Consider the following 17,028-nt stretch of genomic DNA (forward strand, 5'->3'; position numbering starts at 1 on the left):
CAGGCAATCACAGCTCTACCATCTTGGCTCTCCAGTTACTTTCCCTTTTATTTACCAAGTTTTGGGTTCAGAATTTTGAGACCAATATTAAAGCATAAAATTATTAATGAAATGAAGACTCAGAGTCATGTTTCAAATCCTTCTACCAAGAGTCACCATCACAGCTATTGCTCTGACTGCCTCAGCATCTTGGCCTTCCAGTTGTTTTCTTTCTTACTTGCCAAGTACTGAGTTCAGAATTGTGAGATCACTATAGAAGTGCCTACTGTCACTTATGTGAAAACATTCCTAATGTGTTCCATTACACACTTTCAGTCTCCTGCATGTTGGCTCATCCCGGGCCCCAGGCTGACCAATGTAATGCCTCATTCATACCCCATCTTTTTTTTCAACACTATCACTTTGAGTTGTCTTGCCATATTCCTGCTTTTATATATCTAAACTCACCCTGAACAATGAGTTCTGGGTTGCAAAAGTGGACTTATTTTTGCACCTGTCTTTTATGCCTTTGTCTACTGGTTGGACAAACATGCACAGACACACAGACACACAGACACACAGACACACAGACACACACACACACACACACACACACACACACACCACTTTTACCTTTGAAATGTAATTTTTTAAAAATCTTCTCTAGGAATTTTGTAGCTTATAGCAGAGAGATGCCACCACAGTTTGCTTGAACAAAGATAGGTAGACCTTTGGCTTTGCTTAAAGCAGTGTGAGTGAGATCTCAAAACATAAGCTTAACTTTGCTCACAAGGTTATGTAAGATTCCTATTTGTGACTGAAGGCATTCTCAGAGGAGTCATTTCCACATCTCCCCCTTATTTGTCTTACAAAAGAAGCATGTCAATCATGGTGGTTGCTGTTAGTAGACTGGATTAGGGTAAAGTGTGCTGTAGAAGCTGCATAAGTAGGTTCTCCAGAAAAGGTGGCACAGGCAGGATAGCACTGGGAGGAAAAGGGAAACCAACAAACCTGAGATTCAAGATGAGGCCCTATGTTTGTTGCCGGATTGTTGTCTTTTGTGCCACCTTGTTGAGAGCTATTAGTATAAGCACAGCCATTATGTACACTAAGCTGTGGCATGCTTGCTTGTTTACTTTATGATATTCCACCTTGACTCAAGAGTTTGTGTGTTTTGCACACAAGTACTGAATTGTTCTGCCAAGTCAGGAAGAATGTGTTGATAATTTTGGGAAGATAGTTAAATGGTTGTATTCACAAGTATTTGACCGCTGCTTGACCCTCAGATAGAGGTGGGAAAAAAGAGCTGCTACAGCTAATTCAGCTAAGCAAACTGTGGCTATCTGATGTTCTACTGTATAAGAAGGCTGAGCTAAAATAAACTGGGGCTACAGTCTCTACTGACAGTCCTCCCAAGTATCTTTCTCTGTCTATTGTTTTTCTTTCATCCTCCCTCCCCCTTTTAGGTGCTTTCATCTTGGCCAGCTGGCTCCAGCACCACCTCATAGTACAGCTTTATCAGTTGTGTTGGCATCCAGATAGGGCCTGTAGAAGAAAGCACAAATGCAGAATCTCAACTCCAAGTGATGAGAGGAACATGATCTCACATCAGTTTCCCCCTTGAGGGAGTTTATATAAAACCACGGTTTTGGTAAATCTTATTTCTTATGATGCTTTTTTTACAAAAGTTACAGAATAAAATTGAGAGGAACAAATTAAAATTTTTAATGTCTAAATTGTTTTATCAAGTTATTCTTCAAACTATAAGTAGCTTAAGGGAATTTTTCTTGAACAGTTACTCCATTAATCCCCCTTTTTTGTCTATGTATTTGATCATAGAAGAATTCACGAGTTAATTTAATTATGGCTTATCCTTGGGGGCTATTGGAATTCCATAAGAGACATGGACATCTGAAAGTTTGAAAAAAGAGATAAAGAGGTTAGAGAGATGAATTAGTGGTAAAGAACACTGGCTATTCTTTCAGAAGTCCTGGGTTCAAATCCCAGCACCCACATAGTGGATAACAACTATCCATAATGCCATTTCCATCTAATGCCCTTTTCTGTCCTCCATGGGCACTGCACAACATGGGTGCACTTACACATATGCAGGTATAATGCTCATACACATAAAATAAAAATCCATTTTTTTTTATAAAAGAAAAGAGATCATTGTTGGTTTCTATTTGTTTTGGAACCCCCACTGCAGAGAAAACATTTAATAAATGACTACAGACAACTCCAGCAGAGTCATGTCTTTGAGCAGTGGTGAAGATAAAGCCTGAAAAAGTATCAACACAAATGTAGATAAATTTTAAATTATCAAAGGAATTTAGATCAATTTTCCAATATTCATTTGAGTAAAGATTATTGGTGTTGAGTCCTCTTAAGTTAGAATGGGACTACTCAGTGTCTGGACAGGACTGAATAATTTGTTGGCCACGTATTTATGATAACCAAAATACACATAATTTATTAGTCACCATGATAATTTTCTTCTGTGGGGGAGCCAGGTAATTCTGTATGGAATTGAATGTCCTGAATAAAAACAGGCTGTTATTTGTGAAAGAGACTTTGAATAGATGTTAATATTGATAAGCAAATAGAGTCTGAGGTATGAGCCAAGATGACCTTAAACTCAGTAGAATGGCTTAAGCCATATAGTAAGATTCAGTTGGTAATGCATTGCATGAAAAGTAGAAAGGAAAATTAAAAGTTCTGTTTGATGTGTGGTGTTTGCTGCAGGGGTTCCAGAGAGTGCTATATTCCTTTATTGTCACACCATGATTTCTTTGTAAGGTTCATTTTCTCTGTCTTAAAAAATATTATCTAGGGTGTAGGAGCTGAGAACTCAGGAGACCGCCTGAGAGTGCCTGATCTGGCCTCCTCCACCAGGTGTAGGAACACAGACTTCAGCAGAGGGCACATGGATCCACCCCTGACATGGTGGTGGGCTGTTTCACCAAATGTTTTCCTTTTCCTCCCTTCTTGGACCCTCTGAGGACCCAGGGCTAACCAACTGACATAAGACATCCTATTTGAATTTTGCATAATTTATATGACATTGGGGTAGGGGGTGACTTACAAAAACACAAATTTTTATAAGCTTTTCCTTTTCCATATTTGAAATGCATGCACCATCCATCTCCCAACACTCTCAGTCTCACTCGCTCCCAGTGCCCAATATGCTGGTAGCTCCACCCCTTAATGGGCTTGACCCCTTCCACAGAACTTGCGAAGGAGGTGGGACCATGGCTTATCAGAGGAACATCTGGGTCACATGGGCTATCCCAAATCTTTCCCAAATTGTGCCATAACCAACCCCTAACTGGGATTATGTGAAGTCCCTCCCATGGCACAAAGGGTAGAACTACCCTACTGTAGGGCTGAGAACTCAACAATCAGCCTGAGAGTGCCTGATTTGGCCTCCACTGGGTGTAGGAGTTGAGACCACCTGAGAGTACCAAAATCAGACTTCTCATTAGCGAACTTCCCAAATTGTGCTATGAGTACCTGCTGGTAGGGGTCCAAACATCGGAAGGAAGCATGAGTGTACCTAACTGGAGCCTGACTTGGGTCTCTGTGGGCGCTCCTGAGTAGCTCTGATCCAAAACCATCAGTTCTTTCCAAAATAAAAGCTAAGAGAACATAAAACCTAGATGAACCAGCTTTACCTACTTAGTAAAAAACAACGAAGCACACCAATAACACAAACAGAAGCGGACTTCAAATCAACAAAGGAAGGCTTGAATTTCACACCACAATCACAAATAACAAAAGAAATCCACATGCTAAAATCACAGCAGAAAGATAATAATAGGGAAAGCCAGAACACCATGTTTCCACCAATATCCACCAGTATTGTAGAAGAGTTCTGCAAGGAGAACCCCTAGAGAAAACCCAGGACACAGAATTTAAAAGAACGATCATGAACACAATCATGGAATTCAATAAATTTAAAGAACACACAGACAAATCAAAAAACTGAAAGAAGATAGGGATAAACATCTGACTGAATTCATAAAAGATAGAAAAATTGAAGAAAATTCAGGCTGAAAAGAACAAGGAAGTGAAAAACTCAATAAACCAATTTGAAACAGCAGGGGAAAATCTCTCTGCGGGAATGAATGAAAATAGATAACACAATATCAATGCTGGAGGATAAAGTTGAAGAACTGGATGGCTCAAGCAAAGATAGTGAAAATTTTTTTTTTTAAATACCACAGGAATGGAATAGTCAGGAAATGTGGGATATCATGAAAAGACCAAATCAGCATAGAGGAACAAGAAGAATTTCGGGTTAACGGTATTGATCAGATCTTAAACAGGTTTATAGAAAAGAATGACCCAATATTAAAGAATGATATCCCATGCAAATACAAGAATCACATAGAACACCAAATAAAACCATAAAAGAAACTCCCCTTGGCATATCATAGTAAAAACACTAAATGTACAGAACAAAGACAGAATACCAAAAGCTGCAAAAGTAAAACAACTCACACATAAAGGAAACCCCATCAGAATTACAGACAACTTATGAATGCAATCTGTGAAAGTCAGACTAGCCTGGACTAAGGTATTTCCTGTTTTAAATGACCATAGATTCTAACCTAGAATACTTTGCCCAGCAAAAAAATATCTGTTGACATGGGAAGAAAAATCATCCATGACACAAATAGGCTGAAAGAACACATGTCCACAATATCTACCCTTCAAAGAATACTTGAAGCAATACAAAAAATGGAGAAAGGATACTGCACCCCAGGGGAAACAGAAAGAAACTAAGTCAAGGTATAATTGTGGAAACAAAAAATTAGACAAAGAAGGAAAACAGTGGTCAAAATAATGGCAACCAATTCACATATTTCAATTATACCTTTAAATATCAATGGACTGAACTCCTCAGGCAAAAGACACAGGCTAGTTGAAAGGATTAAAAAAATAAAATCCATTTATTTTTGTCTGCAAGAAACCCATCTCATGTTCAAGGACAGGTACTACCTTAGGGTGAAAGGATGGAAAAGAATATTTCAAGCAAGTGGCACTAAAAAATAAGCAGGGGTTGCAATTCTAATATGTGACAAAATAGATTTTAAACTAAACCTAATCAGAAGCTGTAAAGAGGGTCACTTCATTCTGATCAAAGGAGCAATTAACCAAGAAGATATTACAATCATGAACATATATGCACCAAACTCTGGTGAACCCAAATTCATAAAAAGAGCAGTACAGGACTTTAAGAAACAGATTAACTCCAACTCAGTAAGAGAAGGGGACTTCAATAACCCACTGTCTCCATCAGACAGGGCAACTAGACAAAGAATAAACAGAGAGATGTATGATTAAATGATAATATACATCAAATGGACTTAACAGACATCTATTGAATATTCCACCCAAGCACCAAAGAATACACTTTCTATTCAGCACCCCATGGAACTTTCTCAAAAATTGATCAAGTATTGGGGTACAAAATAAAGCTCAACAAATACAAAAAATTTCAATAATTCCATACATTATATCAGACCATAATTCAATGAAGCTTAAAATCAAAACTGGAAGAAGCCCTAGTCACAATACAAAGTGATGGAGATTAAACAACATGTTCTTAATTGATGAGTGTGGTCACAGGAGAAATTAAGAAAGAAATAAAAGAATTCATGGAATTAAACAAAAAGGACAATACAACACAGTAAAAAAACCCTGGGACATTTTAAAATCAGTCCTAAGAGGAAAGTTTATAGCTATAAGTGCCTACATTAAAAAATCTTAAAAAGCACAAGTAAGTGACTTAATAGGGCAACTGATGACTCTGGAAAGGCAAGAGAAAATGAAACCCAAACCCAACAGAGGAGAAGAAATAACAATAATCAGAGCAGAAAATAATGAAATAGAAACAAACAAACAAAAACAATATAAAGAATCAATCAATCTAAGAGCTGGTTCTTTGTAAAGCTAAACAAGACAGATAGACCTTTAGCCCAGTTAACCAAAAGAAAGAAAGAGCAAATCCAAATCAACAAAATCAGAGATGAAATGAGAAACTTCACAACAGACACACAAAAGATCAGTGAATACTTTAAAAACCTATAATCTTAAATTTTAAAGCCTAAAAGAAATGGATGGATATCTAAAATCATGAGAACCACTAAAGTTAATCCAAGAAGAGATCAACAGTTGAAACAGACCCATAACATATAAGGATATTAAAACACTAATACAAAGTCTCCTGCTAAAAAGAGTCCATGCCCAGATGGATTAATAGCAGAAATATACAAGATATTTAAAGAAGGCCTCCAACCAATAGTACTTAAATTATTCAAAAGGACAGAAACAGAGGGATAACTCCCAAATTCCTTCTGTGGAACCAGCATCACTCTAGTACCCAAAACAGGTAAAGTACAACCAGAAAAGGAACCATACCTTAATGAATATAGATGCAAAATTTTTCAACAAAATACTTGCAAAGCCCATACAGATGTACATCAAAAAGATCATTCACCATGATCAAGTAGGCTTTATTCCAGAGATGCAGGGATGGTTGAATATATGCAAGTAAATTAACATTATCAATCATATAAATGGACACAAAGACAAAAACCAAATCATCATCTCAATAAATACAGATGAAGCTTTTGGCAATATTCAGCACACATTCATGATAAAAGTTCTAAAGGGAATTGGACTCGAAGGAAAATACCTCAACGTAATTAGAGCCACAGCCATCATCATTCTAAATGGAAAAAAAAAAAATGGAAGCATTCCCACTAAAATCAGGAACCAGACAAGGATGTCCACTATCTCCACTCCTTTTCAATATAGTGCTTCAAACTATTTCTAGAGCAATAAGATAACAACATGAATTTAAAGGAGTACTAATCAGAAAAGAAGAGGTCAAATTATCCCTTTTTGCAGATGATATGATACTAGACCTAAGAGATCCCAAAATTTCACCAGAGGGGGCTGTAGAGATGGCTCAGTGATTAAGAACACTACTGTTCTTGCAGAGGGCCCTGGTTCAAATCTCAGCACCCACATGGCAGCTAAGAACTGTTCATAACTCCACTTCCAGGGGATCTGACAGCTTCTTCTGTCCTCCATTGGCATTGCACTATACAGGTGCACTTACCTACATGCAGGCAATACATGCATACACATAAAATAAAAATAATAAAATATTTAAAAAATAAAAAATATCCACCAGACAAATCCTAGAGCTGAGCAAAACTTTTAGGAAAGTGGCAGGTTACAAAATTAATCTACAAAACTCAGTAGACTTTCTACATAACAATAACAAGAATTCAGAGAAACCCTGAATTCTTTCAGGGAAACTCTCCCATTCACAATAGCTACAAATAAAATAAAATATCTTGGAATAATACTCACCAAAGACATCACAGATATTTACAATGAAAATCTTAAATCTTTAGTTAAAAAAAAAAGTAAGGAAGACACAGGAGATGGAAGAACCTCCCATAATCTTGGATTGGAAGAATTAATATTGTGAAAATTACCATCCTACCAAAATCAATATATAGGATCAATTTAATCCCAATAAAAATCTCCATGACATACTTCACAGACTTAGAAAAAAAAAATCCTTGAATTCATATGGTAGCACAAATGATCCTGGATAGCCAAAGCAACCCTGAACACAAAGAACAATCCTGGAGGATTATTATACCAGATCTCAAAGTATATTACAAAGTTACAGTCATAAAAACAGCATGGTACAAGCACAAAAATGGACACATAGATCAATGGAATGTCATTGAAGACCACATGTAATTTCAGCTATTTGATATGTGACAAATATGTGGAGAACACAAAATGGAGGAAAAACAGCATCTTCAACAAATGGTGCTCATTAAACTGGATCTTCACCTCTAGAAGAATGAAACAAAATCTTAATCTTTCATCTTGTACGAAAGTCAACTTCAAATGGAACAAAGACTTCAATGTGAAACTCAAAACTCTGAAACTATTAGAAGAAAACATTAGCAGTAACCTATAAGATATAGGTGTAGGAAAGAACTTTCTACATCAGACACTAGTTGCTCAGGAATTAAGGTCAGCAATCAACAAGTGGAACTTCCTTGAACTAAAAAGCTTCTATACAGCAAAAGAAACAATCAAGAAAGTGAAGGGAAAACCCACAGAAGGGAAACAAAATCTTCACCAGTGACACATATGACAGTTTTAACATCTAGAATATACAAAGAACTCAAAAAATAAAGGACCAAGAAAACAAATGACCCAATTAAAAGATGGATTAAGTATTTAAATAGAGAAATGGCTAAGAAGCATCTTAAAAATTGTTCAATATCATCAGTAATTAGGGAAATGCAAATTAAAATCATCTTAAGATTTCATCTTACCTCATTCAGACTGGCTAAGATCAAGAGAACACATGATATGAAAGGCTGGTGAGGATGTGGGTAAAGGAGAGTGCTCTTTCATTGCCAGTGGGATTGCAAACTCATGCAACCTCTATGGAAAGCACTATGGAGAACTCCTACAAAACTAAATATGAATCTACCATTTGACCTGGTTATACCACTCCTTGGCATATACCCAAAGGACTCATCCTATTGTAGAGAAACGTACAATCATGTTTGTTGATGCTTTTTTTCATAATATCTAAGAGATGGAAGAAACCTAAGTACCCTCAACTGATGAGTGTTATATTAAAAACTTTTCTGTTGTTGTGATAGAAATACTGACCAAAACAATTTATAGTAGGACAAGTCTATTTGAGCTCACAGTTCCAGGGGAACTACAGTCCATCATGGCAGGGAGGCATGGCAGCAGAGGTGGCTGGAAGAGGAGCAGAAGCTAAGCTGTACATCTTCCAGCAGGCACAGGAAACAAGAGAGCAACTGGAGATACTGCAAGGCTAAAGAACTCTCTGAGCCCACCCTCAGTGATGGGCTTCCTCCAGGATGGCCACTCCTTCTAGGACCTCCCAAAAGAATGCCACCACCTGGAGACAGAATGTCTAAACACTTGGAGCCTATGGAAGACATTTTCATTCAAACTACTACCTTCCACCCTCTGGCCCTCATAGGCTCATGTCCATATAAAATCCAAAATGCATTTAGTACAACTTTAAAAGTCCCCATAGTCATTACCAGTCTCGATACTATTCAAAAGTCCACAGCCCAAAGTCTCTTCTGAGACTCAGAAAGTATCTTAACTGTAAGCCTTGTAAAATCAAAAGACAAATTACGTACTCCCAACACACATTGGAACTGAATACACATTACTATTTCAAAAGGGAGGAACTGAAGCATACTAAGGAACTACCAGACCAAAACAACACTGAAAGACAGGTGGGCAAACATCAAATCCAGTAGCTCCATGTCCAACTTCTGGGACTTTACTTCCAAAGGGCTTAGATGGCTCAGCCTCTCCAGCTTTGCTGCATGCAACACACATCTCTCTCTTGGGCTGGTACCACTCCCTGTATTCAGGTTTTCTTGGAATATGCCTTACAGCTCTTGCATCACAAACATCTTCTTGGGGGTCTCCATTGCCAAGCAGGCTTCACCTTATCAGCTTCACTCAATGGCCTATCATGGCCTTCTCTATGTACAGAAACCCCTGCTGCATGCTGCCTGGCCTCAGTGGCTCTCTGAAAACACATAAGAAGAACTGATGAACCCTTCATTATTGCATCTTTCATGCCTCTAAAACCAGCACCAGGTAAACAACACTGCCAAGTTTGACTGCAAATTTTTGATGGACTCCAGCCTGCTTTATCCATTTTAGAAGTTTTCTCTTTAGTGATCCCTGCAGTATTTTGCTTTCACAAGTGAGGCTTAACTAGGTGTGGTCTTGCCCTGAAGACACTCTCTCCATTGTTTAAGTGTGAATCTCTAGGCCCCTCTTTAATCATTTTAATCTCTTTATCAAGGGATCCTCTCCAGCACATGCCAAGGATCCAACATTAAACTTCCTAATGCTCTTTTTCAATAAATCCTGTACATTTTGTATTTCTTTCTGCCCCATTTGCTCTTTTTCACTTTAAATTTGTATAATACTCATCATTAATACCCAAGCCACCATTTTTATGTTATGCTGTCTTGAAATTTCTTCTGCCAGAGAAATTAGCCTACAGCTTTTCAACTTAGCCTCAGGCACGCTTTTTGGCTATGGGCAGACTCCAACCAGACTCTTTGCCAAAATATACCAGTTGTTGCTTAAGTCCTTATTTCCCACTGGAACTACATTGTTCTCCACACTACTTTATTCCAAGTCCCTACTAGAGTGGCCGGTTAAGCACTGCTTACAGCAATCAACTGCTTTTCTAGTCTAAGCTTCCAAAATCTTCCACATTCTTCCAAAACCCCTCATGGTCATGTTCTTCACAGCCAACACTTGACTCTTGGTACCAATAACTATATTAGTCACTTTTCTCTTGCTGTGATAGAAACACTGACCAAAGCAATTTATAGAAGGAAGAATTTATTTGAGTTTACAGTTCCAGGGGAATTAGAGTCCATTGTGGCAGGGAGGCATGGTGGCAGAGGTGGCTGTAAGAGGAGGGGAAGCTAAGTTCTACATCTTCCAGCAGGTGTAGGGAAACAAGAGAGCAACTGGAGATCCAGCAAGGCTTATGTACTTTCTAAACTCACCCCCTGTGATGTGCTTCCTTGAGAATAGTCATGTCTTCTAAGGCCTCCCAGAACAGTGCCACCATCTGGAGACAAATTGTCCAGATACTTGGAGCCTATGGGGGATATTTTCTTTCAAACTGCCACAAGTGGTTAATGAATAATGTGCTATATTTACGCAATGGAGTTCTACTCAGCAATAAAGAAAGATGAAATAATGAAATATGCAGGTAAATGGATGGATGTAGAAATGGTTATAGTAAGTGAGGTAACACAGCCTCAGAAACAAAAGATGGATGTTCTCCTTCATCTGTGGATCCTAACACCAAATCCTTATAATTGATGGAATCTCACTGGAATGGGCCAACAGCCCATGGAAAACAGATGATGCAGAGATCCAAAAGTTCAGCTCCTTGCCACAATGGGAGGATAGTCATCCCAAACCCACCACCCCTTCTAAGGCTTAGGGACTTTTGAGGAAGAGGTTGGCAGAAAGAATGTAAGAGCCAGAGGAATGGGTGAAATGTTAACTGAAAGTGTCCTCCAACCACTATGCTGGCAAGATATATTCACATCACCTTCCCATGCTCATCAAGGAGTTGATGTGGGAGTCATTTACCCCCTACCCAATCACGTGGCCTTAGCTGCATGTGGGGAAAAGCTAAGGATATATAAGTCAAAAATGCCATACTGCACCTCTCCTGCCATTTTGTGTGGCTGTTGGGAAGTCACAGAATCTATATTTGAGTGTGGACTTTCCAATGCAACCATAAATGAGGCAGGGGTGCCCACTTCTGTAAATAAACCCCCAATAAACCCCCATTATCAAGCCCAATAAACTTCATAGGATTTTTGAAAAAATAATTGCCAAATTAGATTTAGGATATGTACTTATAGGAGAAGTGTATTACATAGAAAATAATGGGATTCAGCAAGAATATTTATAAGAGAGGTGAAAAGAAATTTGTTCCTCCCAAACCAGTCAATGTCATCTTTCATTCTTCTAAGGTCTGTAAAAGAAAGTTGAAACTATCTGGAGACATGGAAGGAATATGATTATTACAATCTTGTCCAGTAAGCTGGATGGTTCTGGATTATCCCTGTTGAATAAAAATAAATCTTTATCTTAGGTAAAATTTCTCTTGCCTTCCAAGCAGCTCCTCTACCTGGGGCAAAGGGTGATGGAAGAAACCAACTGGAAGCTATGTACCTGATTTGGTTTTGCATGGTTGGGAAATGCCAGTTATTTCTGCCCTTCAATTCCAAGCCTGTCTCTCCTGAGATGTGTAACTCACTGTCTTCTTTGTTTCATAATGATGCTACTTTAAAATAGGAATTAACCCTGTGCTCTAACATGTTGACCTATAAACTGTAAAAAATAAAAAATAAAAAAAAAAAGTTAAAGGGATTTTAATTTAGCCCAAAGGAAATCAAGACTATCCTTACAATAATTGTAAGTTGGTTGACTCTTCAATTCATGTAAGGCCAGCATTTAATGGTGAGACCTTCATTGACAGGACCATTTTTACCAGGGAAAAATTAAATTCATTAAGGTCAGAGTGTATTAGAAGCCACATTGGCAAGTATAAGTACTCCAAATAGGCTCTACCATCCTTAAGTTCATTAACAAAGAACAATGAGATACAGGAAAAGCCTGCTCTTGTTACTGGGATGAAGCTACTACAACTGGTTTGGCCTCTCTCCTTATAGTCATCCGCAGGAAGAAAAATACAAGTCTCAAAACAGTAAAAAGAGGGAAAGTGAAACAGGAGCAAGACACCTCTGGTCTGCATCTGTTTGACCTAGATCTCTGATTTTTTTGTGTTCAGGACTGGACTGAAGTTTAACTGGAGAATAAAAATGGCCTCTAATGAAAAGTACCATCATGGAGAGAGGACACTTCAGTCTGTCCCCATTACAGACACAAGCTAACTAATTATGGGTATAAGTCTTCAAATGTCACTGCAAATACATCCAGGGAGCAATTCAAGTTAGATGATAATAAGGTCAGATACTTTTGTTGACTTGATTCTCCTTGATTATAAGTGCTAACAGCCTAAAATTCTTAAGCTTATAAAAATTCAGAGATATCAAAGAGTGACACTGCAAAATCAAGTGTTCTGAATTTTTTTAACTCTTCATTCCCAATGTAAGACCTAGTAGGTTCAATTTTAAAAGAAGCAAATACTTTTTGAGTATTAGTGCTGTTTTTGACTCAATGGAGAGGCCCTCTCTGGAGATGGTATTTGATGTTCCTATTTTAGAGCCAAACTTTTAAAATTTCAAAATGTCTTCTGAAACCCCATGAGATAGGCTGAGTTCCTTAATCAATGTCCATGAGGAAGACTATATTAAAAATACTGCATTAAAAATATTATACCCTTGAAAATTGCTAAGGGATATAATATTACCAAAAAGTTATTATTCTAAGTATGTATACCCATCTACCCCTTAAGTAATGGAAGGGTAACCACCCTTAAGCTTGCCTTTCACATTTGTAAAACAAAGAAAGGGGAACCACACTTAAGCTTGATACTTCTTAAAAAGTGATAGGAAGCAAGTTTCTCCCTGCTTAGCCCTAAGGCAATATAGAATTTGCTATCACTTTAAAGTAGTAAAATTTAAAAATTCCCAGAAACTTAGCGAAACTTCCCTTAAGCCTGCTCTCTGCCTAAGGCAAAGATAATAGAGAATTTGCTTATTTTAAAGTAATATAAAAAAAATTAATTCCTACAAATTTTTGAAAACCCAATTTAAAATTTTGGTTTAATCTTAGGCAACTAAAACTGGACTGTAAAAAAGTTTTGTTTGCTCAGATGTTACTGAATTAGATTACTCTGCTCAAACTGTTATGGTTTATTTTCAACGCCTCCAAGAAAATTTTAGCTTTAACTTATTGGTGCAAACATACTCACAATCATTCATTATCTTTTTGGGTAGAGTACCAAACTGAAGTTGCTAATAGTTATGCCATCTCATCAGACACAAGAACATAGTTTTATTAGGGTTAATTAAAAGTCCTTAGTTTAGATTAGGACCATTAATAAAAATCATTCCTAGAAAATTTTTGATTAGTTATAATAGGAAGAGATGTCATTATAAAATACTAAAGAAAGAGTTGACTGTAAAGGGTTGCTTGAAAGCAAAGGGCAAAATTAACAATCCATCTATATGGAAGTTGCTGTTATTCTAAAGCTCCAGAGACTAGTCATGATAGCTGTAATGTAAGAAAAGTTAGTGTATGGTGAGTTTAAGACTGTGTCTACTTTAGGATAACTAAAAAGGTGAGAAAGAAACACATAGAGAACTCTCAAGGGAGTTTGAAGGCAGTTGATATCACCTAAAAGAAGTTGAAGACAATTCAATGTTATCTTTCTTTTGGAATAGACAATTTTAATCAATGAGGTTTAATAGTAAAAATAAAAAATGATAACAATGTTTCATAAATTTGTATGGATAAAATTATATGGAATATTTAGTTGAATTTATTCTCAGACAAGCTATAAATTAAAATTTTGCCATGAAGTTATACATTTTTAAATGCTTGGATTTATATTTTTAGAAAAGGAGTTTAATAAAACATCATCTATATGATACAATGTATAACTATTGGGAAATATTTAGTGTAACAGAATGTAGTGCTTTATTTATAAACCATTGATAGAAAGTGGGGCTGCTGTCATAGCTTGAGGTATGAATTTTCCTTGAGGGAGAATTTTCTATTTAAATGACACAGAGGTTCCTGATTATTGAGAGTAGGCACACATACACACACACACACACACACACACACACACACACACACACACAAATCTTCATAATCAGCTTGTTAAGCAATAGTAAAACAGCAATCTTAATAACAATAGTGTAGTAGTTTTAAAGGAATAAAGGAGAGGAAACTCCAGGAAGCAGTGCTCTCAAAGGATAAAGGAAAGGCATTAACAGCACAGAGACCATGTAAAAGACACCTTTTACCAGATATTTTTGGAATAAAAAATGTTAGGGTTCCAAACAGCAGCAGTTTCCCCCCTCCCCAACAGGGACCTCACCTTTACCTTTGAAGTCAAGGGAAACAAACTCTGCTGAGAAGCAGCCTGCCTTTCCTCTGACCTTCAAAGATAAGATAAGCAGATTCTACCTGATAACCAGAGATTTTAGAAGCTGTTTTTCTCTCATCTTAAGAGGGAAAAAGCAAACAATTCCACACCCTAATCCTACCTGCTTCCCCCTCGCTGATTTCTCCCCCAAACATTCCTCCCTCTACACCCTAAAGCCCCCATATATAAAGTCCCAGATCACAGCCCATGGGCTGAAAACTTTCCCTTCCCTGCCTTCCCTGTCCTTCCCTGACATCTTTCCCTTCCCTTCCCTGACATCTTTCCCTTTCCTTCCCTGACATCTTTCCCTTCCCTTCCCTGACATCTTTCCCTTCCCTTCTCTGACATCTTTCCCTTCCCTGACATCTTTCCCTTCCCCAAGGGAAACGTGTCCCGTCCCTGCCCTTCCCTGCCTTCCCTGCCCTTCTCTGACATCTTTCCCTTCCCTGAGGGAAAGGTGCCCCGTGCGAAATAAATCTGTATCCAGCTGAGAATTCCATCTGTGCCTCGGTGCCTCCTCCATCCATCCACTCACTCTCTCCCGCTCTCTACCTATCAGATGTTGCCAAAACCAGCTCTTACTTCAAGGGACCTCTCACGTAAAACTTTCGGACTTGCTTGTTGTTATTGGCTGCTGCGAACACCACAGATTCGTCATTAAGGTACACTTCCACCCTCTATCTCTCTCCCCTCTCCTGTTCCTTTCAGCTCTCTCTCCCTTTCTCTCTCTCCCCTTTCCCCTTCAGTAGTCTCCACCAGTTTTCTTTTCATCTCCTTTCCAATCAAATTGGGTCACTCCCGGACCTCACTCAAGGCCACTGGACAGCACTGGTTTCTGCGACTGTTAAACTGCCCTGCACAGTTACTGTGTCTGTCCACGCCCACCGGGGAGTCAGACCTGCCTCCCCGTCATACTCAAATCCTTTTCCCTACCTCAACTCCCTTCCTTTCCTTGCTCCTGCCATCTTTTGCCTTCCCCTAACATCACTTTCTCTCTCTCTCTCTCTCTCTCTCTCTCTCTCTCTCTCTCTCTCTCTCTCCTCTCCCTCCATTCACTGGCTACTCTGAGCTTCATCTAGGCCTCTCCATTCTTCTCCTTTGCCGGTCCATCTTGGCCTCTGGGCCCACTACCTTGTTTCCTTATACTTTGGCTCCTACTGGCTGGTCACACACCACATTGCAGAACCTCTCCTAACTCATTTTTACTCGCTCCAAATCACACCGGTGTGTGGGAGGTTCTGCCCTGCCTTTGACTACAGGATGCTGTGGTCACTGGCGGGGACATGCACAACTCGTATTCCCCCTGCCCCCCAGTGATTGCAGGACACTGTCCTGGGGTTCGGGAATTTAACTCAAATCAACAATAAAAAAGGATGCTTTTCTTTTGCTGCCTGATTCTTCTCGTTCTAATTTTTACATGACCTGAGCCAAACCTTTCTCTTCCTGCTTTCTCTCTCTCTCACTCTCCCTCTTTCTGTCTCTCCCTCTCTCTCTTTCTCTCTCTCTCTCTCTTCTCCGTAAGCTTACTCCCTCCTGTGCTGACTCCACCTCTGTCCCCTCAGGGCAAAAAGATCCTCTTTGTTCCCCCACCCACCAGCTGGGCTCTTTAACGCTTCTTTCACTTTCCACCTAATCCATTGCTATGGGAACCAAACACTCAAAACCTCAGGGTCTCACGCCTTTGGCCTGCCTTCTTAAATCCTTAAAAAACAGGATTATCTCACACTATCAGATCAAAAACGCCTAAAATTCTTATCACCACTTCCTGGCCTCAGTACAAACTAAATAATAACTCTGTTTGGCCAAACACTGGAATCTTAGGCCTCAATATTTTAAAAGATTTGGAAAACTTCTGCCAGCGTAATGGCAAGCAGTCTGAACTACCCTACATCCATGCCTTTCTTGACCTCCGTGCTAATCCCTCCCTCTGTGTCAAATGTTCTTCCCACCAGGTCCTCCTGGCTAAGGCAGTCTCACCAGGTCCTGAAACTCCAGGGGCCTCTGCCACTCTCCCTCCTCCCTACACCTCTGACTCTGCTTTTGATACTTCCATAGATGATAACCTGCCCCCTATCTGAACCCATCCCCAAGAACCCCCTGCTCCTGAGACTGAGGCACAAACAAGTCCTTCCCCTGCCCTCATATCACTATACCCTCCCTTACCTTCCAGTCCAGGGGCCAGCCCAACTCCCCTCCCCTCTCTGCCTCAAACTCCCTCTCCGCTATCTTCCCCCTCCCTTCCTCAGCATTGTGAGTCTGACACTCACTCTCTTAATTCCCCTTTATTCAAGGAAATCCAAAATCTTAAACACCTCATTCTGACTTCTGCCTCA

General features: G+C 39.0%; 1 non-coding gene across 1 annotated transcript; it reads right to left on the bottom strand.

The window, feature by feature from the left end:
- Positions 1-416: 416 nt before the first annotated feature.
- Positions 417-542, bottom strand: LOC115071212. Its single transcript, XR_003850319.1, has one exon. It is a non-coding gene; the product is annotated as a small nucleolar RNA SNORA40 (small nucleolar RNA).
- Between the last annotated feature and the right edge of the window lie 16,486 nt (positions 543-17,028).

The sequence above is a fragment of the Nannospalax galili genome, unplaced genomic scaffold (assembly GCF_000622305.1).
Source record: "Nannospalax galili isolate Female #2095 unplaced genomic scaffold, S.galili_v1.0 scaffold96, whole genome shotgun sequence".
NCBI classification, from domain to species: domain Eukaryota; kingdom Metazoa; phylum Chordata; class Mammalia; order Rodentia; family Spalacidae; genus Nannospalax; species Nannospalax galili.